The 27,243-nt window shown below is 45.3% G+C and overlaps 1 protein-coding gene and 1 pseudogene across 1 annotated transcript in view; one reads left to right on the top strand and one right to left on the bottom strand.

Annotated features, from left to right (window-relative positions):
- The window catches only part of LOC143927813 (inter-alpha-trypsin inhibitor heavy chain H3-like), a 357,183-nt gene that overhangs the window by 69,298 nt on the left and 260,642 nt on the right, over positions 1 to 27,243 (top strand). The gene's annotated exons all lie outside the window — the stretch shown is intronic.
- Positions 12,354 to 12,472, bottom strand: LOC143928485 (5S ribosomal RNA; annotated as a pseudogene).

Here is a 27,243-nt window from a genome sequence, read left to right as displayed (position 1 = left end):
AGGTGTGTCACAGCCAAGTGCTTCCGGGAACTCTGCTAGCGGTACACCCACGTCCGATTATAGCAGGCAAATGTCCCTGCCCCAGCTGCTGGACCGGCGAAAGAAGTTCACTCCCAGCCATCCACATGCCCAGCGGTTGAATCCTAGCTTGGCTAAATTGCTAGCACTTCAACTGCTGCCTTTTCAGTTGGTAGACTCGGCCCCCTTCCCTGAGTTTGTACAATGTGCGGTTCCTCAGTGGCAGGTCCCCAAACGCCACTTTTTCTCACGGAAGGCGATTCCGGCTCTCTACCGGCATGTGGAAGGCAATGTCCTTGCCTCGCTGGACAGGGCGGTCAGCGGTAAGGTGCATATTACCGCTGACTCATGGTCCAGCAGGCATGGACAGGGACGTTTCCTGTCTTTCACGGCCCATTGGGTCACTCTTCTGGCAGCTGGGAAGGATGCAGGACAAGATGCAGTAGTGTTGGAGGTTGTTCCACCACCACGCCTCCAAAATGCTACTACTGGTTGTGACACACCTCTCTCCTCCACCCCTTCCTCTTCTTCTTCCTCCATGGCCTCTTCCAGTGCTCTGTCCTCAGAACCAGCGGTGCTCCGTAGGCGTTCCAGGGGCTACGCAAGTACGCAGGCAAAATGATGCCATGCCGTGCTTGCGCTGGTTTGTTTGGGGGACAGGAGCCACACTGGGGTGGATGTTTTGTCAGCTCTGCAGGGGCAGGCCGAGAGGTGGTTGACGCCACGCCAGCTTAAGCCAGGAATGGTGGTTTGCGACAATGGCACCAACCTCCTCTCCGTCCCTCCGACAGGGACAACTGACCCATGTGCCCTGTGTAGCTCACGTCCTTAACCTGGTGGTGCAGCGGTTCTTGGGCAGGTACCCCGGCTTACAGGATGTCCTGAAGCAGGCCAGGAAAGTCTGTGTGCATTTCCGCCAATCATTTAATGCCTGTGCTCGGCTGGCTGAGCTCCAAAAGGAGTTGAACCTGCCCAAGAACCGCCTTATATGTGACATGCTCACCAGATGGAACTCAACATTGGCCATGCTGCAGTGGCTGCACACGCAGCAGAGGGCCATCAATGAGTACCTGTGCGACTACGGCACCAGGACAGGGTCAGGGGAGCTTGGTTTTTTCTCACCACGCCAGTGGGGCATGATCAGGGATGCATGCACTGTCCTGTCCCCGTTTGAGGAGGCCACAAGGATGGTGAGCAGTGACAGTGCATGCATCAGTGACACTGTACCTCTTGTCCACCTCTTGGAGCATACGCTGCGTGGAATAATGGACAGGGCACTTGAGGCAGAACAGAGGCAGGAAGAGGAGGACTTCCTTGCCTCTCAAGGCCCCCTTTATCCAGACAGTGTTCCTGCTGTCCCACCTATCACACAGGAAGAGGATGAGGAGGAGGAAGAGGAGGAGGAGGATGATTGTGTCAGCATGGAGGTGGAGGCTGGCACTCAGCATCAGCATCAGCAGCAGCAGCAGCCGTCTTGTAGGGATGATTTTTATTTTTTTTCCCAAGAAAAAGCAGTTTATTGAGAAACATAAATACAAGCATAATGTGTACATGTACAACAATACAACGGTAATGATGTAAAGTAACAGAAAGATACATGTCATTGTAGGGATGATTTACAGTCCCAAGAAACACGTGGACTTGTACATGGCTGGGAGGAGGTAGCTGTGGATCATGTTGTCCTTAGTGACCCAGAGGACTCCGGACCGAATGCCTCAGCTAACCTACGCTGCATGGCCTCCCTGATCCTGCAAAGCCTGCGGAAGGATCCTCGTATTCTTCGGATCAAGGAGAGGGACCATTACTGGCTGGCCACTCTCCTTGATCCACGGTACAAGGGTAAGGTTGCCAACCTTATCTTGCCATCGCAGAGGGAGCAGAGGATGAGACATCTCCGGGAGGCCTTGCAGAAAGGTCTGTGCAACGCGTTCCCAGAGACTGGGAGGTTACAAACTCCTGGTCCTGGACAACGTGTTGCTGAGGCATCGGTCAGAAGGAACGGTGGAGAAGGTGGCCGTCTGACTGATGCTTTCAGACAATTTTTTAGTCCGCAGCCCCAAGGTATGATCGGTTCCAGCACCCATCGCCAGCGTCTGATTTACATGGTGCAGGAATACCTAGGGGCAAGGCCAGACTTGGACACCTTTCCCACCGAAAATCCTCTGGCTTACTGGGTCTTGAGGATGGATCACTGGCCAGAGCTTGCACAGTATGCAATTGAGCTACTGGCCTGTCCTGCATCCAGCGTTCTTTCGGAACGCACCTTCAGTGCTGCTGGTGGCTTTGTTACCGATCACAGGGTGCGCCTGTCCACAACAGATGAATCAGTCTTGGATCACCCGCAGCTACCAAGCACCTGAAGCTGATGTAACAGAATAATTTTTTTTGAAATATCACATCCCTTGAAGACTGCCTATGCTGATGCTGAGTGACTGTCCTGTTATGTTGATTGTCTATCCTCTTCCTCCTCCGCTGATATGTTGGAAGAACATTTCTGGTTCTGGTTGATGCCATCAGCCCAATTTTTCTGCCTCTGTTTAACAGGGGCGTTTAAGTACAATTTTTGATGCAATACTTTGCAGCAGGGCTAATTCCTGCAATCAAACAAGAGTATATGGGAGAGGTTGCAGTGTGGTGGCACCAGCACCAGTGCCTAAGGCCCAATTTTTCTGCCCCTGTTTAACAGGGGCATTTAATTACAATTTTTGATGCAATGCTTTGCAGCAGGGCTAATTCCTGCAATAAAACTAGAGTATATGGCAGAGGTTGCAGTGTGGTGGCACCAACACCAGTGCCTAAGGCCCAAATTTTCGGCCCCTGTTTAACAGGGGCGTTTAATTACAATTTTTGATGCAATGCTTTGCAGCAGGGCTAATTCCTGCAATAAAACTAGAGTATATGGCAGAGGTTGCAGTGTGGTGGCACCAGCACCAGTGCCTAAGGCCCAATTTTTCTGTCCCTGTTTAACAGGGGCGTTTAAGTACAATTTTTGATGCAATGCTTTGCAGCAGGGCTAATTCCTGCAATAAAACTAGAGTATAGGGAAGAGGTTGCAGTGTGGTGGCACCAGCAGCAGTGCCTAAGGCCAAATTTTTCTGCCCCTGTTTAACAGGGACGTTTAAGTACAATTTTTGATGCAATGCTTTGCAGCAGGGCTAATTCCTGCAATAAAACTGGAGTATATGGAAGAGGTTGCAGTGTGGTGGCACCAGCAGCAGTGCCTAAGGCCAAATTTTTCTGCCCCTGTTTAGCAGGGACATGTAATTACAATTCTTGATATAATATTTCACAGGAGGGCCCCTTCCTGTGCCCACCCAGAGTAACGGTGAGGACTTATAGTGTTGTGGCACCAGCACCACAACCACCAAAGGTCAATTTTTCTACCACTGTTCAACAATGGCATGTAATTACAATTCTTGATATAATCGTTCACAGCAGGGCGCTCCAGCGCCCACCAAGAGTCACTTTGAGGGCTTACAATGTTGTGGCAAAACCAACACCTTGTTCCGCCATTTCTGCAGAGCATATAGGGCAGGCCCCTACTTTCAAACATCCAATTTACAAACATCTCCTACTTGCAAACGGAAGGAGACAACAGCAAGTGAGATGAAAAAAGATGGACGACAAAACAAATTATACAGAGGTGATAACCCTTCCCTATGTTTTCCAAAAAGCTTAAAAATTGTTTTTTTGACTGGAGCTACACTTTAAAAATGTACCAGTTGAAAATTACAAACAGATTCAACTTAACACAACAAACCTACACAGTCCCTGTCTTGTTTGCACCGCCTGTATACTGCTGTTCTGAGTATATAGGGCCTGGGGGCCACACGCATTTCCTTTATTTAACCCTTTCCCGCCGAGCGTACGCACATCTGCGTACTCGGCTTCCGGGGGTTATACCGGGATGATGCCCGCACCTGCAGGCATCATCCCGGTACCGTTTTTTACAGCAGGCGATTGGCTATCCAGGCATAACAACCGATGCGGCTAAAAGCCGCTCGGCTGTTATGCCGGAGGAGCGGGAGGGGACGTCCCCCCCTCCCGCCGCCTCTCGCCGCTGTTACCGGTGCTCCCGCTCGATCGGGAGCACCGATTAAACATCCGTCGGCTCTGGCTGCTGGGGAGGAACTGGAACGAAGCCGTAATCGGCTTCGTTCCAGTCTCCTCATCGTAAACACGGAAGCGACGTCATGACGTCACTTCCCGTTTACTCGGCTGCCAATGGCGCCGGTTTTAAAAAAATATCCGGTATTCAGAATCGCCGTTTTCGGCGATCTGAATACATTGAAGTGTAAAGGAGGGGTGGGGGGTCTTTTAGACCCCCGATCCCTCCATAAAGAGTACCTGTCACCACCTATTACTGTCACAAGGGATGTTTACATTCCTTGTGACAGCAATAAAAGTGATCAAATTTTTTTTTTTTTTCTTTAAACAATTTAGTCATTTAAAAATAAATAAAATAAATAAAAAAATAAAAAAAAAATTTTCAAAGCGCCCGCCGTCCCCGCGAGCTCGCGAAGCAAAGAAAACGCATACGGAAGTCGCGCCCGCGTACGTAAACGGTGTTCAAGTCACACATGTGAGGTATCGCCGCGATCGTCAGAGCGAGAGCAATAATTCTAGCAGTAGACCTCCTCTGTAACGCTAACCTGGTAACCGTAAAAATTTTTTAAAGCGTCGCCTATTGAGATTTTTAGGTACCGTACTTTGTCGTCAATCTACAAGTGCGCGCAATTATAAAGTGTGACATGTTTGGTATCTATTTACTCGGCGTAACATTATCTTTCACATTTCGCAAAAAAATTGGGCTAATTTTACTGTTTTGTTTTTTTTTTATTCATGAAAGTGTCCCTTTTCCCAAAAAGTTGCGTTTAAAACACCACTGCGCAAATACCGTGTGACATAAAATATTGCAACAATCACCGTTTTATTCTCTAGAGCCTCTGCTAAAAAAATATATATAATGTTTGGGGGTTCCAAGTAATTTCCTAGCAAAAAATATGGATTTTAACTTGTAAACACCAAATTCCAAAAATAGGCTTAGTCATGAAAGGGTTAATATGGGTACAGGGTTCCCCTTAATATGCGTACAAGACCCAAATAGGCTGGTAATGGGCAGGGAGGGCTACCCATGCCATTTTTCTCAATGATTTTCAACCATATTGCAGGAACCAGATATATCATTAAAACCGCAAGCAGTTTTAAATGGTGTTATTTCCGTTTAATGTCATTTTGTGCAGGGACTGTTCTAAACATGGGAAACACGTGGCACTTCACAGGCATACTACAGACACCCCCCAGGCACCATATTTAAAGGAATATTTCACCTTTTTTTTCACTTTAATCGTCATTAAAATCAGTGCTCCCGCCAAAACGGCCATTTTTAAAAACATTTTAGGCATTGACCCATGTCCCCTGGGGCAGGAGCCAGGTCCCCAAACCCTTTTTAGGACAGTATCTTGCATATTAGCCGTTAAAATTAGCACTTTTCATTTCGAACGTTCGAGTCCCATAGACTTCAATGGGGTTCTAAAGTTCGTTCGAATTTGGGGTCCGTTCGAAAGTTCTGGTGCGAACCGAACCGGGGGGGTGTTCGGCTCATCCCTATTCAGAGGTGATCCTGAGATCCGATGCATTGTCCATGTCCAAAAAGTATCTTCCCAGGGGAGAAAAGCACAAAGTGCGGCCAAAAATCCCTGCAGGGCCTACAATTGGCCACAGGTCAAGAGAGCCTCTGCCAGACGGGAAGGACAAGGGCGGCAATACCTAAAATTCATTATATATAATTTAACATCACCCGAACACCACCCAAACACCTCCCAAAAAAAAGGGGGGGGAAGAGGGGGCCTTTTTGTGGGTGGTGTTAAATTGTATATAATGAATTTTAGGTATTGCCGCCCTTATCCTTCCTGTCTGGAGGAGGCTCTCTTGACCTGTGACCACTTGTAGGCCCTGCAGGGATTTTTGGCCGCACTTTGTGCTTTTTTTCCCCTGGGAAGATACTTTTTGGATATGGACAATGCAACGGATCTCGGAATCACCTCTGAATGAGACGAATGTCCTTTTAAGAAAGTCTCTGGTCTTAAATGCATCTACTTGATGAAAAGGGTAAATATTGGTGAAGCCTTTTTGGTCCATATCTATTTCACTTTACGATATCTTTTAATAATAAAAATTATCCATTGTTGTATTCTAAATACAAAAAAAACCCCTGAAGAAGACCACTATTTGTTCCGGGTTGAAATGCATTGGGGTATTTCCATACATCTAATGGTTCTTTGAGTGAGAAATATGGGAACGTTATATTATTAATACTCTAGTTGTATATTAGTAGATCATGTAAAGGATTGTTATACTTTTCATCAATGGTTGCCTGCTGTATGTACCAGAGCCTATATTTTTTTTTTCCCATGATGTACGATTATTCCATCATGCTGTGTCAATAAAAATGTGTACTTTTATGTATTTAAGATCTGTTGTGTCTCTCAAATTGCTGCTAAAAAAAAAACCACACGTAGCGTTTTTGAACCTTTTTTTTGTAGAGTTCAATAATCAAATCGGGTTATCAGCCAGGCGAGAAGTCAGGGATCCAAGTAGAGCAACAGCAAGCAGGATAAGGAGCCAGAATGAAAGTCAGCAAGCCAGTCTTTAAACAGAACCACAGGAGATGGTTTCTTGTGATGTGACCAAGGTGAAGGCAGAATTGAAGTGAGCTGGACAGCTTTAAGTAGGCAGGTCAGACAAGCATGATCAGGAACAGCTGGTAACTGTGGAGAGAGATGAGAGCTGGCAATTAGCCGACAGCTGAGCAGCCAGTCCAGAGAAGGAAGGGCTAAGCCAGCCCTGACAGTAGGTGACTGGGAGACCTGACTTTCGATGAAGGGGGGTGTCGTCAATGTGCCTGTTTAGGAGTTTGTCCTGGTAGAGGTACATCGACAATGTCCTCATCTTTTGGACAGATACAGAAGAGGAAATAGAACATTTTGGGAGGACTCTAGGTAATAATCCCTATAACTTAAAATTCACTAGCGACTTCCATTGAAAAAGTGTTACATTCCTAGACTTGACAATCAATGAAGGTGGTCTCATTTTATGGTACCTACAAATGGTGTATAGGAGGGCTTGCTCTTTAAGTGACCTCCTGGTACACAATGACATATTGTGGAAACTAACTCACCACCTTGCAGGCGTAGGTATGACCCGATGTATGTACACCATAGGGGGGAGGGACACTTTAGAACTACTCACAGGGAGGATTCTGAAATGTAGTCAACAAGCCAACTGTAATACTATAGGAGTGATATAGTCGGTCACCAGAAATAAATGAGTAACTTTTAGTAGGGACATTGGCTCTTAATCATTTAATCATATAAATATTCATTTACTTTAACCCCTTGCCGACCAGCGCACGACGATGTACGATGGCACGGCTGGGCAAATGGGAGTACAGGTACGTCCCCTTTAAATCGCAGCATTGTGGGTGCACCAGCTGTGTACTCTGTGACCGTGCCTGCAGGTCCCTTGGACTCAATGTTCACCAGGGGCCCATGATCGTGTCACGGAGCAGCAGAACGGGGAAATGCCTTTGACAAGGCATTTCCCTGTTCTGTCTAGCAACATGACAGAGATCTACTGCTCCTTGTCATCAGGAGCAGTGATCTCTGTCATGTTCTAGTGAGAAAACCCCCCCACAGTTAGAATAACTACCTAGGACACACTTAACCCATTGATCACCCCCTAGGGTTTAACCCCTTCCGTGCCAGTGTCATTTACACAGTAATCAGTGCATTTTTATAGTACTGATCGTTGTATAAACGACAATGGTCGAACAAAAATTGTCAAAAGTGTCCGCCACAATGTCACAGTCACAATAAAAATTGCTGATCACCACCATTACTAATAATAAAAAAAAATTATAATAAAAAAATCCAAAAATCTATCCCCTATTTTGTAGACGCTATAACTTTTGTGCAAACCAATCAATATATGCTTATTGCGATTTTTTTTTTTTATAACCAAAAATATGTAGAATACATATTGGCCTAAACTGAGAAAGAAATTCTTTTTTTATATATTGTGTGGGGATATTTATTATAGCAAAAAGTAAAAAATATTGCTTTTTTTTCAAAATTGGCGCTTTTTTTGTTTATAGCGCAAAAAATAAAAACCGCAGGAGGTGATCAAATACCACCAAAAGAAAGCTCTGTTTGTGGGAAAAAGGAACGTCAACTTTGTTTGGGTGCAACGTTGCACAACCGCGCAATTGTCAGTTAACACGGCGCAGTTCCCTATTGCAAAAAGTGCTGTGGTCAGGAAGGGGGTAAATCCTTCCGGGACTGAAGTGATTAATTATAGTATTATGGTCCCTTTAATCATGGAGGATGTCTGTTTTCTTGTTGCCACTATTCTGTCCTGCGCTGCATGTGTAGTGACGTCATCATGCCGCGTGCACGGTGACGTCACATACACACACAGCATGTGTGTGCGGCATGGTGGCTATTTTAAACTCTGTGTTTTCACATGTTGGCCAGCTTTAGCCTTTATTGTGCCTCTGAAGCAGCTGGTCTGTGTCCGGCAAAACTGGTCAGGCATTTACCCATTGGCCACCTCTTCACAGTGACCAACCGGTGACTCACCAGGAATTAGGTGGCATACAGTACTTACAAACCGAGACCTTGACAAGCATTGAGATTCAATTAGTATTTTTGCATGCATGCACCTTACGGGGGCCTAGTACCAGTGAATTGGTTTGGCTATATGAACTTTATGGACTTGAGCCACTATCTGATTGAAGGCATGGACTGCTGGTTCCTATGTTTTTTTGACATGAGAAATACTTATTACAAGTTTGTTCAATACTGACTGGAGTGTGAGGGAGGCTTTCAGACTATTTGCAAATATATTTGGGAATTTACTGTATATGCAGGCATGGACTTTGCTGATGGAATGATAGAATGAAGTTGTATTAACATACCAAGCTGCAAACAAGTATCCTCTCCTGAGCCACTGTACCCCTGTTGCCCTCCTAGAGAAGGATGGGGGGGGGGGGTGGTTTAGAAATATGCCACCACGTCAAAGACCTCCATGTTCTTCATATATTTTATAATCAGTACACCATACTAAGGATCTGCAACTTCATATCCTTCATTTAGCACAGACTAGCCTTGGAATATGAAAGTCCCATACCAACAGAATCATGGTCTCTATGGTGCTATTGTTCTACCCATATATGGACTCATATCTGTGTTTGAGGGGATCACTCTAGTGATCCTACAGGGATCACCGTTGGTCCTCCATCTCTTATCTGCTATACAGTAACAGTAACATTTATTATGATATGACACTATATGGTTGCCATTAGGTTACTATATACATGTACAGTATGTGAGTGAGGTGGAGGTGTGTGATTTTAAGTGTGAATGTGATGGTGTTTTGTGGTACCATTTTATGATACTTGATGGATTTATAATTTAATATAATTTGTTAAATACAATTATTTTCTAATTAACCCATTGAGTTGAAGTATCATATCGCTATAATTATTACTAAATGAAGGTGGTTGAGAACAACGGGGTTTTTATTCAGAGTTTGTATGAACTGGGAGTTCCAGAGGTCCCATATTTGCTTAAATTTAGGCATTGAGTCTGTAAGTTAAGTCGTCAGATTTTCATTTGAGAGTGTGTTGTGCATTCTATTTTAAACTTCAGCAAGTGAGAGGGTGGTAGACAGTTCTTGCTATTGTTTACTTAGCGACTGAAAGAAGATATGTCATTCATTTAACTACTTGCCCACTGGGCACCTAAACCCCCTTCCTAACCAGACCAATTTTTAGCTTTCAGTGCTCTCACATTTTGAATGACAATTACTCAGTCATGCAACATTGTACCCACAATTTTTTGTCTTTTTTTTTTCCACACAAATAGTTTTCTTTTGGTGGTATTTAATCACCTTGGTTTTTTTTTATTTTTTGAGCTGTAAATGAAAAAAGACAGAACATTTTGTACAAAAAATGAATTTTTCTTGGTTTAATTAGCAAATTAGTAATTTTTCTTCATAAATTTTGGCCAACATTTATACTGCTATATATCTTTGGTAAAAATAACCCAAATGAGTGTATATTATTTGGTCTTTGTGAAGGTTATAGAGTCTACAAGCTATGGTGGCAATCATTGAAAATTGATCACACCTGATGTACCGATGCCCTATCTCATTTCTTGAAACACCAGCAAGCCAGGACAGTATAAATACCCCTTAAATGACCCCTTTTTGGAAAATAGACATTCCAGGGTATTTAGTATGAGGCATGGTTTTGCCACCCCTGTGCGAGTAAAGCAGTGACAGTGGGGCAGGCTCAGGCAGCACAGCGACGCAATGACAGGGCAGAGAAATCCTGGAGAGGGCGAGCTGTGACAGGGCGGGGGAGGGGGGCCCGGGCCGGGAGTGGACGGAAGCACTACCAGCATGTAACCCAGAGCTGGCTGCTGGATTGACAGAGCAGAACAGGAGAAAGAAAACACTCTCCTCCTGTACCGCAGGGGAGAGACAGACAGTGAGCATCGCTGAATAGAGGAACTGCTCAAGTTTACTTTTATGTAACCAGCAGGTGATTGGTTGCTAGGGGATCCTAACAATCAATTATTAGCTTGTTAATATGAAAAATTAACTCCAGCAGTTTCCGCCCTCTGTTCAGCGCTGCTGTATATGTCCCTCTGCATGATTAAAGGTAGGAAGGGGCAGAACTGGGGGGGGGGGGTCTGCGTAACATGCAGGGGTCTGTGTAACATACAGGGGGTCCAGAGCTGTGGGGGGGGGGGGGTCATGGAAGCAGCAGAATAGGAAGAAAAGCATAAATTAGTGAGGGCTGATTCCCTGGGAATACTAAGGCATCTGTTCTGCATGCTAGCGGATCCTTTGTTCTTGCACAAAGTTGTCAATTTTCTTGTTGAACCTGGATGCAAACAGATCTACATTTGGGATCCCCCATCTTCAGTGCATTGCCAAGAAGCTCGGGGTGAAGGGAACATTCTCCCGGGAACAACTGCTGGTGACGCAAGCAATCCGCCTGCCAATTTTCTATTCCCGGAATAAAGACTGCCAATAGGAAGGTACATTGTTTTCTACCAAAGTTAAGGCATGATTCATCTCTCTCTGGGCCGCACAACTTGTCGTACCCCCCTTGATGATTGATATAGGCCACTACTGTGGTATTGTCAGATTGGATCTTGACAGGAAAATTCCGTAACCTGAATGTCCAGGCCCTCAGGGCCAAGCGCGCTGCCTGGATCTCTAGAATGTTGATGGGCAAGGTCATTGTTACCATCTTCCAGGTAACTGGTAGGAAAGATTTTCCCTTCTGCAGATTCTTGTTTATCAACCACCAACTGAGGCTTTGGAGCATCCTGGAGGCAGATACATTGGGAAATCTAGAGCTTGAATATTCTTGTTCCAAGCTGAAAAGATACTGTTTTGCAGCAGCCTCAAATGAAACGGAACATAAGGAATGGCCTCGATTGATGCCACCATCTTTCCCTACAACCTCATGCAAAGTCGAATAGAAGGATTCTTCTTTGCCTTGACCACCTGAATCAGTTCCTTTATGGCCCTGATCTTTGCCTGGGGCAGGAATACCCTTTTCTGGGCTGTATCAATAATCAGACCCAGGTATTCTAATTTCCTTAGTTGTTTTTTTTTTAAGGAGGATTTCTCTAAGTTGAGAATCCAACCTATGTATTCCGGGTAGTTGAATGTAGATCATACTTTGGTCTAAGCTACCGACTGGTCCATCAAGAGCAGATCGTCCAGGTAAGCTATAATCTTTATACTTTGGACCCTTAATCCGGCTACAGAAGGGGCCAGGACCTTTGTAAATACTTGAGGTGCAGTAGCTACACCGAAAGTCAAAGCTACAAATTAAAAACGAAGATTTTCTACCTTGAAACGTAGATATTTCTGGTGAGTGGGAAATATAGGCACATGGAGGTATGCATCCCTGATGTTTATTGATGCCAGAAGTTCTCCAGCTTGTAGGACGGAGACCACTGATCGGATTGACAGCATGAGAAAAGAGCGGATATTTAGAAACTGGTTTAGATCTTTGAGATCTAGAATGGGTCCGACATACCCATTTGGTTTTGGTACCGTGAAAAGGTTTAAATAAAACCCCAATCCCTGCTCTTGCATGAGAACCACTAAGATCAATTTTTTGAGACAAAACATGGTCCAATGCTTGAAAGAGAGACTTCTTTTCCTATGGAATCTGAGAAAATGAGAAGACATGGACTTTCGAAACTCAAGTTTGTACCCTAGAGTTATTGAGGAAGTCACCCATCTGCAGCCAACTGCACCTGGTATTCCCAGGTGGTCCCCCATCAAGGTACTGACCAGGCCCGACCCTGCTTAGCCTCTGAGATCAGACAAGATCGGGCGCTTTCAGGGTGATGTGGCCGTAGGTTCCCGACACTCTTCCCCCCACTTAAGCGAGCGGGGCGCCCCCTTATAAGAAGGCTCCAATTCCCTTCTTGAACTTGATGGCATAGGCAGTCGTGACACGTGTACACATTTCATATGTTACCAATAGGGATTCCACAGAGCTTTTTCAAGATGGTAAAAAAAATGTTGATAAAATATATCTGGCAAAATAAAAAACCGAGAATAAAATTTGCACTTATCCCTAGGAAAAGGGAACATGGTGGATTGGCAACTCCAATCATAAAAAGGTATTAACAAGCGGTAGTATTAGCACGTATGGTGGAGTGGACAAATGAAAATAGTGAGAAGAAATGGGTAGAGATAGAAAACAAAATAAGCAGAACCACATTACACAAAAATATATTGATACCACTAAAGTTTAGGGCATTAGCTCCAGAAACACATGATTTGACTAAAAATGTTTTCAAAATTAGGGATATAGTTCACCGGGAAATAAAATGGGAGTATAATTCACCTTTAATGGCCCTCACGGGAACAAACTTGTTTATACCAGGAAATGAGATTTTCACTGCACATGAAATTAGAAACCCACAACTGAGAGATATTACCACAAAGGGAAATATAAAAACCAGACAAGAAATAATAGAGTCCAAAGGGTGGAAGATAAGTGAATGGAATTTTCTCCAGTTAAAACACTTAGAAAACACACTCCCACAACCAATTCGGGATGGAGGAGATTTGAACTTCTTGGAAAGACTCTGCTTTACACAAATGCCATTAAAAAATGGAATATCAAAAATGTATGGAATACTGACAGATTTAGAAGGACAAGGAAGACCTGCCTACATAGAGCAATGGGAAAAAGAATTGGATTTAAAATTAGACGATCATCGAGTGGAGAAGATAATAGGAGCTGGATATAATAATGCCTGGGATATGAATACCATAGAAATGAATTACAAACTTCTAGCAAGATGGTATCTGTCCCCGGAGAGAACCCATAAATATCAATTATAGAGATCACCACTATGTTGGAGAAATTGCAAACAAAGGGCGTCAATGGCACACATATGGTGTAAATTACCAAAAATAAAGGAGTATTGGCAAGAAATAGTGAGCATATTAAAGGAGATAACCAATGAGAAAATAGAAAATAATATACAGGTGCGCTTTTTTCATGATTCCAAAATACCAAAGAAACAATATATGAAAAAAATTATCCCAAAACTTCTGAATGCAGCGAAGGGGTTGATCCCAAAAAAATGGTTAAATATCGAAAAACCAGGTATAAGAGAATGATTTGAACAAATAGAGTATTATAATAAAATAGACCTCCTAGGTAGCAGAGATAAAGGACAATACGGGAATTACATCAGCACTTGGGAAAGTTGTGAAAAATTTAAAACCTCACATAAATATCTGGAGAAGATGATGGAAGACAGAGGACTGTGAGCTAGGTACGCAAGGGATCTAGAGTTAAACAAACCAAGGGGGAAAGGGGGGGGGGGGGTTGTGGGAAGGAGTGGTAAGAAATAGAAAATAATATATGGAAGTCTTTTCTTTTTGTATGTAATTAAAATGTATTTATTTTAATAATTAAATAAGATGTTGCAGAATAAACCACTATGATGTAAAAATGAGAAGCGAAAAAATTGAACTGCAAAGCTGAAATAAGTCTCTCGGGAAATTTCACTGAAGTGGAAAAAAAAAGGTATATTTTGTGATAATACAAATAAATGGATATACTTCTACATATCAAAGATAAATGATGGTTCAGATAATATTCACAGTTCTTATTTTAAAGTTCTTATAATAAAATACCACATTTCAATTCTTGAATAACTGGATATATTTAAGAGTTGCGTTTAGTGAATAGCTTTCCGTGATTTCACGGGCTAGTGTAAACAAATTTTGTTTACTTTAATACTATGGGATCCTTCTCAAAACAAACAGATCTTCTGTCTTAGGCCGCGTACACACGGGCGGATTGTCTGCCCAACTTAGTCCGCTGAGCCGTGTTTCAGCGGACAGTCCGCTCGTGTGTAGGCAAGTTGAACGGACTAAGTATGGCGCATGCTCAGAAAGGATTTACACGGCCAAAGGTTGCATTGCAGTGTATTTTTTTAGTCCCGTCGTACGTGCTGTACACGTCATCGCGCAAGTTTTCAGCGGACTGTCTGTTCATCGTGTGTGGTCAAGTCCGTTCATTCAAAATTTGGACGGACTGTCTGTCGGATTGTCTGACGAACTTAGTTGGGCAGACAATCCGCCCGTGTGTACGCGGCCTCACACTCTTAAATGTGCACAGACAAAATGTCATATTGTGCACAGATTGGCAATACAATCAAGGCTTCTGTAAAATTTAGAGTGAATTTATTTTACACATATTGTGTAATGTACAGGGATGGGGACAATTGTAGACACTCAGGTTGAACTGGATGGACTGGTGTCTTTATTCAACCTTACTAACTATGAAACTATGAAACTATGAAACTATATCTTGATAAAACCATTGCACAGATTTTGGGTTTGGCTTTTTAACCACTTCCCATCCGGCCAATGTACAAATACGGCCGGGTGGGAGCCGTCTACTTCTGATAGGACGTTCAGGAACGTCCTTCAGAAGGTGGGGGATCGCGTGCGTGCGTGCCCGCGCAGCTGCGCGATCCCGATGTGCTCGTGTCACCCGGACACGGCGCATCTCCGATCGGCAGGAGGGCTCTGTGATTGGCCCTCCTGATCACATGACGGCCGTGTCCAATCACGGTCGTCATGTGATGTAAACAAACAGCCGGTTGCTAGGCAATCGGCTCCTCCTCTCCTCACACAGAAGTCATCGCTGAGGAGAGGAGAGCAGATCGATGCAGCCAGCTGGTGATCAGTGAGTATGAGCTGTTTTTACAGCTTTTTACTAACTAATCACCAGTCTAGTGTAAGCACACATCACCACACAGTGTAAACACACATGTCACCACAATACACATGTCACCACACATGTCCCCAAAACACACATGTCCCCAAATAATAAAAAGACATGTCCCCAAATAAAAAAACACATGTCCCCCACATATGTCCCACTAAAATCACATGTTCCAATGATTATCTGCACACATATGTACGTGATCACCTGCACACATCTGTACATGATCATTTGTGTACATATGTCCGTGATCACACAAACCAATTATTATACACTTAACGGAATTTTTTTTACCAAAAACATGTAGCAGAATTGTAATGGAAATTTGTAGGTTCTGTATATAATTGTATTCTATTTTATATGTATTGCACAATGCCCTCACTGTGCACACGGCACTAATAATGTTTTCAGTACATGTTTTGCATTCTTTCGAGTTCTGATTAGAATAAGCCTGCCAAATTTAATATCCTGTGATAGTGGAAACAGTGCATCAAAAAAAAAAAGAGAGAAATTGAGTAAAATTAAGTAATATTTCCCCTTTTAAGGACATTTATCTGTGCATATATATTAGTGTGTGATATTGAAATTATCATATGAGTATTAATTTCTAATATGAGTTTAACAATTTTATTAATAAATATAGATATATTGAAACTGGTTTAGACAACCTTTGGTTGGAAATGAAATCCAGGTTAATGGGGAAATTGGTAAAAAAGGAATTAGTTTAGATTAAGATAATGAATCTAATGATAAACAATGTGATCACAATTATTTTTGAATCTGTTTTCCAAACATGGTAAAATGAAGGTTACAAATTAACCGTGTCTTACACAAATTTAATATCTGCATTTTCTCTTCCTCCTCTCATCCCAAGAGAGAAAGACAGCTCTATGTAGCGAGACATAGAGAGAGACTCTCTTCCTTCTTCCTCAGATCTCCAGATAGATCACATTCCTTCAGCCTTTCTTTTCTTCCCATCGCTCCCTCTCTGCTATCTATTTCTCCTTTTTATCTCCCCCCAAAAGTGGGTGTGTGTCTCATTACTATGTAACTGAAGATGTCAGATGATGATGTCGTTTATATGTTAACTTGATAACCAAGACCAACGCCATTTTGAATAATTATTAATTCCAATCTCTAAGGGGCGGTGTTAGATCAGAAATTACATTTAATATGATTGACATAACCTTCTGACCTTGGCTTGGCAAAACACCATAAACTGTCTAATGGTTGACAAGCAAGTGTTAATATCCCCAGCCGTCCTGGCACTTCTTAAAATATATGTGTATGAGAAAATATACCCCACACAATTAACTGTGGTTGTAAATGCCATGAAAGTGAAGTCATTACAGCTAGAATCTCACACTAGTAACTTTTCTCATAATTATATATATGTATTAAATGTGTTTATATATGAATAACAAATACAGATCTACTATAACCATATTATGAAAGAAAAACCTTATTTAAAATACATAATACAATAGGAATTGTGAATAAGCCCTCTGGTTTCTGTATCTTATTCTGAAATACTATTTAGGTTTGTAAACTCATTTGAAATACGATTCCCTAAACTATACACTGTCTGTAGAAATCCCCCCTTATCTATAAGTGTCAAGGACAAGAGATATATAACATGGGATAATGGTACAGACAGATCTTACACAGACTCCCTGTAAGACAGAAAACAACTTTTGCAACAATGCCTATTCATGGGCTATGAACTCTGATTCTACTTTAGAGCCAAAATGGTTCCTCTCATGTCTATTTGAAAAATGTACAATATGTGACTTTAGAAGTATATGAATATAATTTGTTTAACCTCAAATGTTCTGACACAATCCTTCAATCACAAGATTCTTTGCCTATGCACCATCCCAAGCGTAAGGTGCAAGGTTTGAAGAATAGAATCTCTCATGGTGTAGTGTCACAGTTTGCTGCCTATCACAGGATGGTGCGGAAGTGACGTTGTTGCGTACTGCGCATGCGCGATGCGTTCCAAACGCTCGCGCCGTGCGTTCCAACATAGTTTCGGCAATACAGTTCAGCGAAACCATCACATAATGTTACGGAAGTGAAGTTACACACAACACAAACACTGGGCCGTTCGTTACAACACTAATACTTCCCTTGTTACCTAGTAGGTTTTGCATTGCTGGGACTTGTAGTGCCTATCCTGAGCTACATGCTTCAATGTTCAGTGTCCTCATCCCTATCCCCATGCTTCAATGTTCAGTGTCCTCATCCCTATCCCCGAGCTTCAATGTTCAGTGTCCTCATCCCTATCCCCGAGCTTCAATGTTCAGTGTCCTCATCCTTATCCCCGAGCTTCAATGTTCAGTGTCCTCATCCCTATCCCCCTGCTTCAATGTTCAGTGTCCTCATCCTTATCCCCGAGCTTCAATGTTCAGTGTCCTCATCCCTATCCCCCTGCTTCAATGTGCAGTGTCCTCATCCCTATCCCCGAGCTTCAATGTTCAGTGTCCATCCTTATCCCTGTGCTTCAATGTTCAGTGTCCTCATCCCTATCCGCAAGCTTCAATGTTCAGTGTCCTCATCCTTATCCCCATGCTTCGATGTTCAGTGTCCTCATCGAAGCAGGGGGATAAGGATGAGGACACTGAACATTGAAGCTCGCGGATAGGGATGAGGACACTGAACATTGAAGCAGGGGGATAGGGATGAGGACACTGAACATTGAAGCTCGGGGATAAGGATGAGGACCCTGAACATTGAAGCAGGGGGATAAGGATGAGGACACTGAACATTGAAGCTCGCGGATAGGGATGAGGACACTGAACATTGAAGCAGGGGGATAGGGATGAGGACACTGAACATTGAAGCTCAGGGATAAGGATGAGGACACTGAACATTGAAGCACAGGGATAAGGATGAGGACACTGAACATTTAAAGCTTGCGGATAGGGATGAGGACACTGAACATTGAAGCACAGGGATAAGGATGAGGACACTGAACATTGAAGCACAGGGATAAGGATGAGGACACTGAACATTGAAGCTCGCGGATAGGGATGAGGACACTGAACATTGAAGCACAGGGATAAGGATGAGGACACTGAACATTGAAGCTCGCGGATAGGGATGAGGACACTGAACATTGAAGCATGGGGATAGGGATGAGGACACTGAACATTGAAGCACAGGGATAAGGATGAGGACACTGAACATTGAAGCTCAGGGATAGGGATGAGGACACTGAACATTGAAGCTCGGGGATAGGGATGAGGACACTGAACATTGAAGCATGGGGATAGGGATGAGGACACTGAACATTGAAGCATGTAGCTCAGGATAGGCACTACAAGTCCCAGCAATGCAAAACCTACTAGGTAACAAGGGAAGTATTAGTGTTGTAACGAACGGCCCAGTGTTTGTGTTGTGTGTAACTTCACTTCCGTAACATTATGTGATGGTTTCGCTGAACTGTATTGCCGAAACTATGTTGGAACGCACGGCGCAAGTGTTTGGAACGCATCGCGCATGCGCCTTTACGCAACAACGTGGCCCGTGTTTGTGTTGTGTGTAACATCACTTCCGTAACATTATGTGATGGTTTCGCTGAACTGTATTGCCGAAACTATGTTGGAACGCACGGCGCGAGCGTTTGGAACGCATCGCGCATGCGCAGTACGCAACAACGTCACTTCCGCACCATCCTGTGATAGGCAGCAAACTGTGACACTACAATGGCATCTATTGCCAAACATAATGCTGCTGGTAACATTAAACACCTGTTTAAACTGGTCTCTCAATGATTGACATACACCAATTGCTGCTTTTTTTTTGGTTATAATAGGAATTCCAACTTCTTATTCGTTGGCTCCCTAAGCATTTGAGCATTGTCTATTGGACGAGTCAAACTTTAATTCACAGAGCATATAGCAGTGACAATTGCTGGTATCTCCCACTTCTTGGTGAATTTTTCCTCCACAGGATAAAGTGTTATAGGAGGAAAAGAATGCTTATATGGGCGATCGCACTCTGAATACATAAGCCTTTGCAGCAATAAATGGACAGGAAAGTCATGCGCAGCTTGGGGAGGCTTTTAGTGGAATCTCTTTAGCCAGGCAAGCATCATTTTCCATAGCCAAGCAAACACTTAGGCTTGTCTCTTGAATAATCAGTTTAGGGTTTTTTTTTTTTTTTTATATTTTATTTGAGAACTTGGATAGGGAAATGTAGATAGTGGGATACTCCAGATATAAATAATTACAAGGAAGACAACTGCTTTAACTTGACTGTGGAATTCCTATCTTCAGCAACATGCACTCTTGAGAAATCCTCCTGTGAGATGGACAGCCTATTGTTCTTCTAGACATTAGCCAGTTTCCCCTTTTTGCTGCACCCAGTAGCTGACTTTCCTAGCATAGAGGGGGTAGCCCACAAAAGAGCAGGCCCCTAAATCTCTACAGTCTGTACTCACAAGGCCTCTGGTCCAAATGGTCACCTCCTTCCAATCTTCCAGCAGCACCCTCCAGTGATCCCAGACAGATCTTCACAGGGACAGCTCCCCCTCAGTCAGCTTTTCAGAACACATGGGTCAGCTCTCCAGCCTCCAGTCTGAAGCCCCATGTCAGCAGGCATTGAGGAGGGCAAGATACTCCCTCATCACAGGACTCTCTGCTCCAGGCAAAGACCATTTCCTGTGTCTCCTCATCGAATATAAATACCCCTTCCCAGCATGCATAGGGCCCTATGCCTGCAATTGGCTATGATGGCATCAGTCTCCATGCCACTGACCCACATGAGTCACTCCTGTCCACCCAGCAATTTCCACAGCTGCCTGGATACAGATGAGTCACTGCAAGATCCAGTAACACTTGTTAGACACACAGGACTCCCTGGCTACACCAATTTAGCCTCCCTGTTAAGCTGGAAAACTACTATATTTTACCTTAGTTTCCTGTTAAAGAGGAAGTAAACCCTGGTGGGTTTAATTTTCTCTTTATTTCCCTGAAAAGGTAAAGCATAATGAGCTACTATGCATCGCATAGTAGCCCATTATGTGCCACTTACCTGAAACCAAAGCCTGCAATGTCGCCTCTGTCCCCACTAGCATTGAGCATCCATCTTCACCCCTCTTCCTTTCAGGGCCACGAACTCCAGCTCTGTGACCAGCCAGAGTCATGTAACGTCACTCCCACGCATGCGCACGGGAGCTCCCAGTCACGGCATGACCCCTATTAGAAATGGCACGATCTGCCCTTTCTAAAGTGCGCATACGCCGTAGTCATCGGCACTCAGCTTTTTTGTAAATAGCTACTAAACTGTGAAGGTATAGGAGATGTTTCAAGCACCTACAGCTAAGCCTCAATTCTGACGCACAAAAGTCCACGCATGCTTGGAATCTAACAGAAGAGCTGCACTGGCTATTGAACTTCATTTTTCATTGTATGTGTTGTATGTCAGCGCGTTCTTGCCGATCGGAATTTTCAACAGCATTTGTGTGACCGTGTGTATGCAAGACAAGTTTGAGCAAACATCCATCGGAAAAAAAAAATCCACGGTTTTGTTGTTGAAATGTCATATCGTCTGTACGTGGCATAAGAAGCCTAAAAGCTCACGTAGATGGGACAAATCCCACGTGATTGGATAGATGAGCACTTCCACTAAGCCAGAGATTTTTTGCTGTCACTGCTTTAACACCACCTCAAATGAGTTTTAGACCACAGGATAAACTCTCATCCGCACAGTATATCCAGTGTTTACACCATAGAAGCATACCTGATAAACTAAAAAAGGGCCCCAGAAGAACAGTAAGTAGATTTATTAAAAGTAAACAGGAAAGGTACTTACAAACATAAAATTCAGAGAATTAAAACAGCACGGGCACATGGGCGCTGTGACGTCACTGCTATTCTCATGGGCTGCACCGGTGTGAGGTGATGTTAAAGTGATTGTAAACGATCACTTTCTAAAACAATCCATTCAGTTTAAAATAGAACTGAAAGGTAAAACAATTGTGTATAGTTATAAAAATAAAACATTAACAATAAGTACCCTTTTCCCTTTTTATAAGTGATCGCATTCCCTCTGTTCTCAGCTGCATAAGAGCTGTAGGGAGAAAAAGCAGCAGTACACTGAGCTTCCCAGTGACAGGTTGTGCAGTGGGGGTATGTCGGGACAAGCCTGATCATTGGAGGAGAGCAGCCTTCGTTTCCAGCATAGCTAGAGAACTGACCACTGTGTGTGTTCTACTGCTTAGTGTGGTCAGTTTTTAACTCTTTAGCAGAAAGACTGGCAGGAACACCAGGGATTTCACACAAAGGAAGCAATACAAAGAGAATCGGTCACTTTTTCCTACAAGTACACGATACAGCAGGCACATATCAGAAATAGGAAATGTTGGGGTAACAAACATCTTAAAGCAGTGACAGCAAAGAAGATCTTGCTGTGTGGAGGTGCTCATCCATCCCTGTGGGTTTTCTCCTATCTACATGTAGCGACATCCCTGACCTCAAAAGGCCAGTAGTCACCTCCAGAGTCAGGGAGAGCTGACATTCTTCCTTGAAGTGTGGGTTATTAGGCATGGTAGGTGTTTTGCAAGTTGGAAACATGGGCGCCAGTCACTTTTTGGAATGCAAGAAAAGAGATGTATTATCTCTTAAACAGAACTGGAGAGAGCGTTGGGACCAGGACACCCTTAGGCAGATGCAATAGTAGTTAGCAGACTTCGAGACAGACTATTAGGCAGACAGCTATACAAGTAGAGGGCCTTTAAGCTGGATGAAGCAACTGTATTTGCAGAACTGCTGTCTCCTATGACAACTGAACTTTGAACAGTCAATAGAGATCCATACATGTAACTTACAGTAATGCCACGTACAAACGATCAGACTATCCGGCGGACTTTCCGAATGAGCGGACTTGCCCACACACGATCAGACAATCAGCCAGACTTTTCAAATAAACGGACTTGCCCACACACGTAGTAAAGTCCGTTCATTTTGAATGTGACTCCAGGTAGACGGGACTAGCAAAGGAAGTCAATGTCTCCCCCTCCATCGGCGAGATTGACACCTCGCTAGCCCCGTCGCCTCGTAAGGATTTTAAGTGGAACCCCTACGCCAGAAAAACGGTGTGGGAGTTCCCCCAAAGTCCATACCAGACCCTTATCCAAGCACACAGATCGGCCGTTTAGGAAAGGGGTGGGGACGGGTGAGCGCCCCCCTCCTGAACCTTACCAGGCCACGTGCCCTCAACATAGGGGGGTGGGTTCTTTGGGGAAGGCGGGCCCTGCGCCCCCCCCCCACCCCAAAGCACCTTGTCCCCATGTTGATGAGGACAAGTGCCTCTTTCCGACAACCATGGTCGTTGGTTGTTGGGTCTGCGGGCGGGGGCTTATCGGAATCTGGGAGCCCCTTTAATAGATCCCGACCCCAAGCCTATGTGAATGAGTATGGGGTACATGGTACCCCTACCCATTCACCTGAGGGAAAAAGTGTTAATAATAAAAACACAACACAGATGTCTAAGTTTATTAGACAGCTCTGGGGGTCTTCTTCCGATTTTGGGGGTCTTCTCGCCGGGCTCCTCCGCCATCTTCTGCTCTTTTACCGCTCTTTTACTAGCGGAGGAGCCCAGCTTTCTCCTTTGTCGCCGCTGTCCGGGGGTCTTCTTCTGACTGTGGGGGTCTTCTTCTGACTTCTGGGATTTTGTCCCGCTCTTCGGTTCTTCTGCTGGGCCTCTGCTATCTTCTTCCAGCTCTTTTACTAGCTCTCCCTCACTGCTGGCAACGATCCAGTTCCCCCATCCGGCGAAACCTCTGCAACTTGGTTGTGCTTCCAGCCTGAATCCCTAAACCCAGGCTGCCTCTCTCAAACCTGGATAGGCTTCAGACAGCCTAGCAGCCAGGTGCTCCTGGGATAGGCCTCAGGCTAGAGCCTTGTGACACATGTCCACCCAGACAGCCATCCAAGTGGCACAGAACCCAGATCATCTGACTTCTCCCAAATAAATAGGCGCTCCCAGCAGGCCAAGGAACCAACGAGACCCCTGCCGATTGGCTGAGTCAACCTATTCACTCCTAGTCTGGATTCCCTATGCTTTTATCATTCTACTGCCACAGGCAACAATGCCACCTAGTGGTAGAAGAGAGAGGTGCATCAAATCCAGATTAGGGAAAAAGCCAGTGAATCCCCTCTCAGGCTAAATTTGTTAGCAACCATACCTACTATCAGGGTGCTACATACATGTGCCTTTAAACCTCTTAGTATATTTGAGGTCTAGGTCTCTGGCAAGAAGCTTTGTTTTTACACCTAGTGGCTGGTGCATGTTGGATGTATCAAGTTTTCATTCATTGCATTCTTTATAGATTACACTGAAGACATTTATTGAATCGTTCACACATGTTGTAATATATGTGTTATTTATTTTTTGACATTGTAAGAATGCATTGTAATCTGTGGTGGAGATGGGTGGGAGGTTTGTGAAGTCTCTGCTTCAGACAGCAGTCCTCTTGAATGATTCTGTTGCACTCTCCTAGTATAGGATGCTAGGTAAATTCAGTTTTTTGCCTTGCTCAGAGAGCAGCGATCATTCGTCTTGATGTGAGCATGGTTCCACAGTCTGGGAGTTTGATTATTTCCCCGACTCTGGGAGATACTTGCAGAGCATGGGACATAAAATTCTAATGACTTACCTGAATATTTGTCAATATTTGTCAACCCCCCTGGGGGGGGGGTTAGAAAGTGAAGTTTCCAATACCAATTATCCCCCTCCTGTAGAAGTTCTGCAAGCAATAAACTTTCAAAAGACAACCCTAGACTGTTCAATGAAGCCAGAGTGAATGGGCATTTGACGATGTGAATGGTAGCCTCTGCACTTTGAGAAAGAACCAGTTAAATCCAGTGACTCCTACAGGGGTAGTGCTACAATTCCAGGGTATGGTTAATTATTTCCTGTTTTTTTTTTTTAGGCAGGCTTTGCTGGGTCCGACCCACTGGTTCTGTGTATTATAAAAGTAACAGAGGTCTGTACCCAAGGTGCCCGGGGCTCAAGGCTAGAGAGATATGTCGCTCATCGCCATTGCCGGAGTCATGCCCGAATTAGATTTCCTGCTCTATCCTGTCCCACAAATGTTTGTTTCTAAAACTAGACCAAAAGTTTTAACGTATACAGTATGTAGTTCCATGGGTAGCAACACAAGCCAAAAGTTATTGCAAGTTTACGCATAAAAATCTTTCTTTTGTATGGATCAATATGAGTTACTTGGATCCTCCCTTTTAGCCCTAGGTTCATATCTAGGCAGTTGATCCATTTAGCATTTTTGAACATGCTTTTTTTATGCATTTTTCATGTTTTTATATTTTCTCTCTTTAAGCGGTTCCCGACCAGCGCACGCCGTTGTACGTCGGCAGAATGCCGGTTGGGACCCCCGTGAGTCCGTTCGCGGGTCCCGCGGAATCGATCGGCGCGGGCATACCCGCGATCGTCTCATGGGGCGGCTGAATGGAGAAATGCCGCTGTAAACAGCATTTCTCCATTCTGCCTAGCAACTAGTGACGCTGATCTCTGCTCCATGTGATTGGAGCAGAGATCAGCAGGGCCGGACTGGCCTACCGGGATATCGGGAGATTTCCCGGTAGGCTGCCTGCCCTGGGGCCACTTTTGGTTTCGGTTGCATTGCTCCTCTCTCCTCCTATTGATCACACAGTGCGGGCTGGCTCTGTGTTTGGCTGCCACGATGTAACACAGTCCCGCCCCCCCAGACCTGCTCGTGTGATAGGCAGAGCGTTGATTCTATCTACTATCATACGAGCAGGTCTGGGGGGGCGGGACTGTGTTACATCGCGGCGGCCGAACACAGAGCCAGCCCGCACTGTGTGATATCCATAGGAGGAGATGCCGCCTGTACAGCCCGATCTGTGTGCCTGGATAGGAGGATCGCCGGGGGGCTGCATATAGAGGAAATGATCTATATTCCTCCATGCAGCCGCTGAATGCTTGATTCCTCTCACATCTGCAAGAATTCAGCGGCTGCATGGAGGAATATTGAAAGATCATTTCCTCTATATGCAGCCCCCCGGCGATCCTCCTATTCAACTTATTTTACTGCCCCCCAGTTCACCTTGGGCTCCCTGCCCCCCAGTGCTCTGCTCCCCCACCGCACTCTCCTGCCCCCCCTGCTCTCCACTCCCCCCAGTGCTCTTACCCCCCCAGTGCTCTCCCCTCAGTGCTCTCTCCCCAGTGCTCTTCCCCCCACTCTCTCAGCAGTGCTCTCCCCCCCAGTGCTTTCCCCCCCAGTGCTTCTCCCCCTCAGTGCTCTCCCCCTCAGTGCTCTCCCCCTCAGTGCTCTTCCCCCTCAGTGCTCTTCCCCCTCAGTGCTCTCCCCTCAGTGATCTCCCCCCAGGGGCTCTCCCCTCAGTGCTCCCCCCCCAGTGCTCTCCCCCCAGTGCTCTCTCCCCCAGTGCTCCCCCCAGTGCTCTCCCCCTCAGTGCTCTCCCCCCTGTTCTTTCTCACCCCCCAGTGCTCTTCAGCTCTCCCCATCACTCTCCAGCCCCCACCCCAGTGCTCTCCAGCCACCCATTCTCCCCACCGTTGTTCTTTCTGGCCCCCTGGTGCTCTCAAGCCCCACCCATCGCTCTCCTGCCCCCGTGCTCTCCACCCCTGTTCTTTTTGGCTCCCCCAGCACTCTCCACTCCCTACCCCTTTACTCTCAACTCCCCCCTGCATTTTGCCCCCACCCATGTGCTCTCCAACCCTGCCAGTGCTCTCCACCCCCCATAGTGCTCTCCAGTCCCCCATTCTTTCCACCCCTGTTCTGTTCTTTCTTGCCCCCACTGGGGCTTTCAAGCTCCACCCCATTGCTCTCCACTCCCCCGCTCTTTGTACCCCCAGTACTCTCCAGCCCCCGTGCTCTCCAACCCAGTTTTTCTCCCCCCCAGTGCTCTTTGCCACCCCACACTCAGCCCCCCCAGTGCTCTCAGCCTACCGTGCTCTCTGTGTTCTTTTTGGCCCCCTCAGTGCTCTCAAGTTCCCCCCCAGAGCTCCCCGCTCGCCCCTTCTCTCCAGCTCCCACCCAGTGCTCTCCACTTCCCCAGTACCAGAGGACAGGCTGACTGGGGCCGGAAAATGAGGACGGCTGAAGGTGCAGGTGGCTAGGTACCACTCCATCTCACAGCAAACAGATCCTCTGGAAGGAGCACCATCCCCATCCAAAACAAGAACAGACCCTGCCTGCTGCTGGCCATCATGGATATCCTGCTGGCATGCAAGGTACCGTACCGAGCATCAACAACCTTCCCACAGACAGGGACTGCAGACTGGGACATGGGGCACAGGAGGGGCTGCATTCATGGGCATAGTGAGGCTGCATTCATGGCACAGCAAAGCTGCATTTGGTGGGCACAATGAGGCTGCAATGGTGGGCACAGTGAAGCCGCATTTGTGGGCACAGTGAGACTACATTCACTGGCAGAGTAAAGCTGCATTTGGTGGGCAAAATGAGGCTGCATTGATGGGCACTGGCGAGGCTGCATTGAGCTCTTGCATCAAGTCTGCAGTCTCTGACCATCTCCTGTATCATGTCTGCAGTCTCTGAGGGATTCTGGAGGAGTCAAGAGTGGGAGTGCCGCCAGGATGGGGGTCATGGGAGAAGTCAGACTTGTGTAGACTGTGGAGAGAAGACTATAAGATAAAACCAGAGCCACCAAACTGGAGCCGACTGACTGAGCCCTGCACAGTGCACCTGAGAGGTGGTCAGTGAAAGCACCGCCAGGCCAGTCTGAAGGGGGGGGGGGGACTGATGTAAGGGGGGAGTTAATACGATAATGTAAGGGGGCACTGATATAAAGGGTTTCCCCCTTATATTAGTAACCCACCCCCCTTACCTTAGTGTATTCTTTCTGCGG

Source organism: Lithobates pipiens, unplaced genomic scaffold (genome assembly GCF_037356315.1).
Source record: "Lithobates pipiens isolate NorthernLeopardFrog02 unplaced genomic scaffold, aLitPip1_a1.2 Scaffold_23, whole genome shotgun sequence".
NCBI classification, from domain to species: domain Eukaryota; kingdom Metazoa; phylum Chordata; class Amphibia; order Anura; family Ranidae; genus Lithobates; species Lithobates pipiens.
The sequence above is the reverse complement of the archived record's forward strand: the minus strand, read 5'-3'. Positions and strand labels throughout refer to the sequence as shown.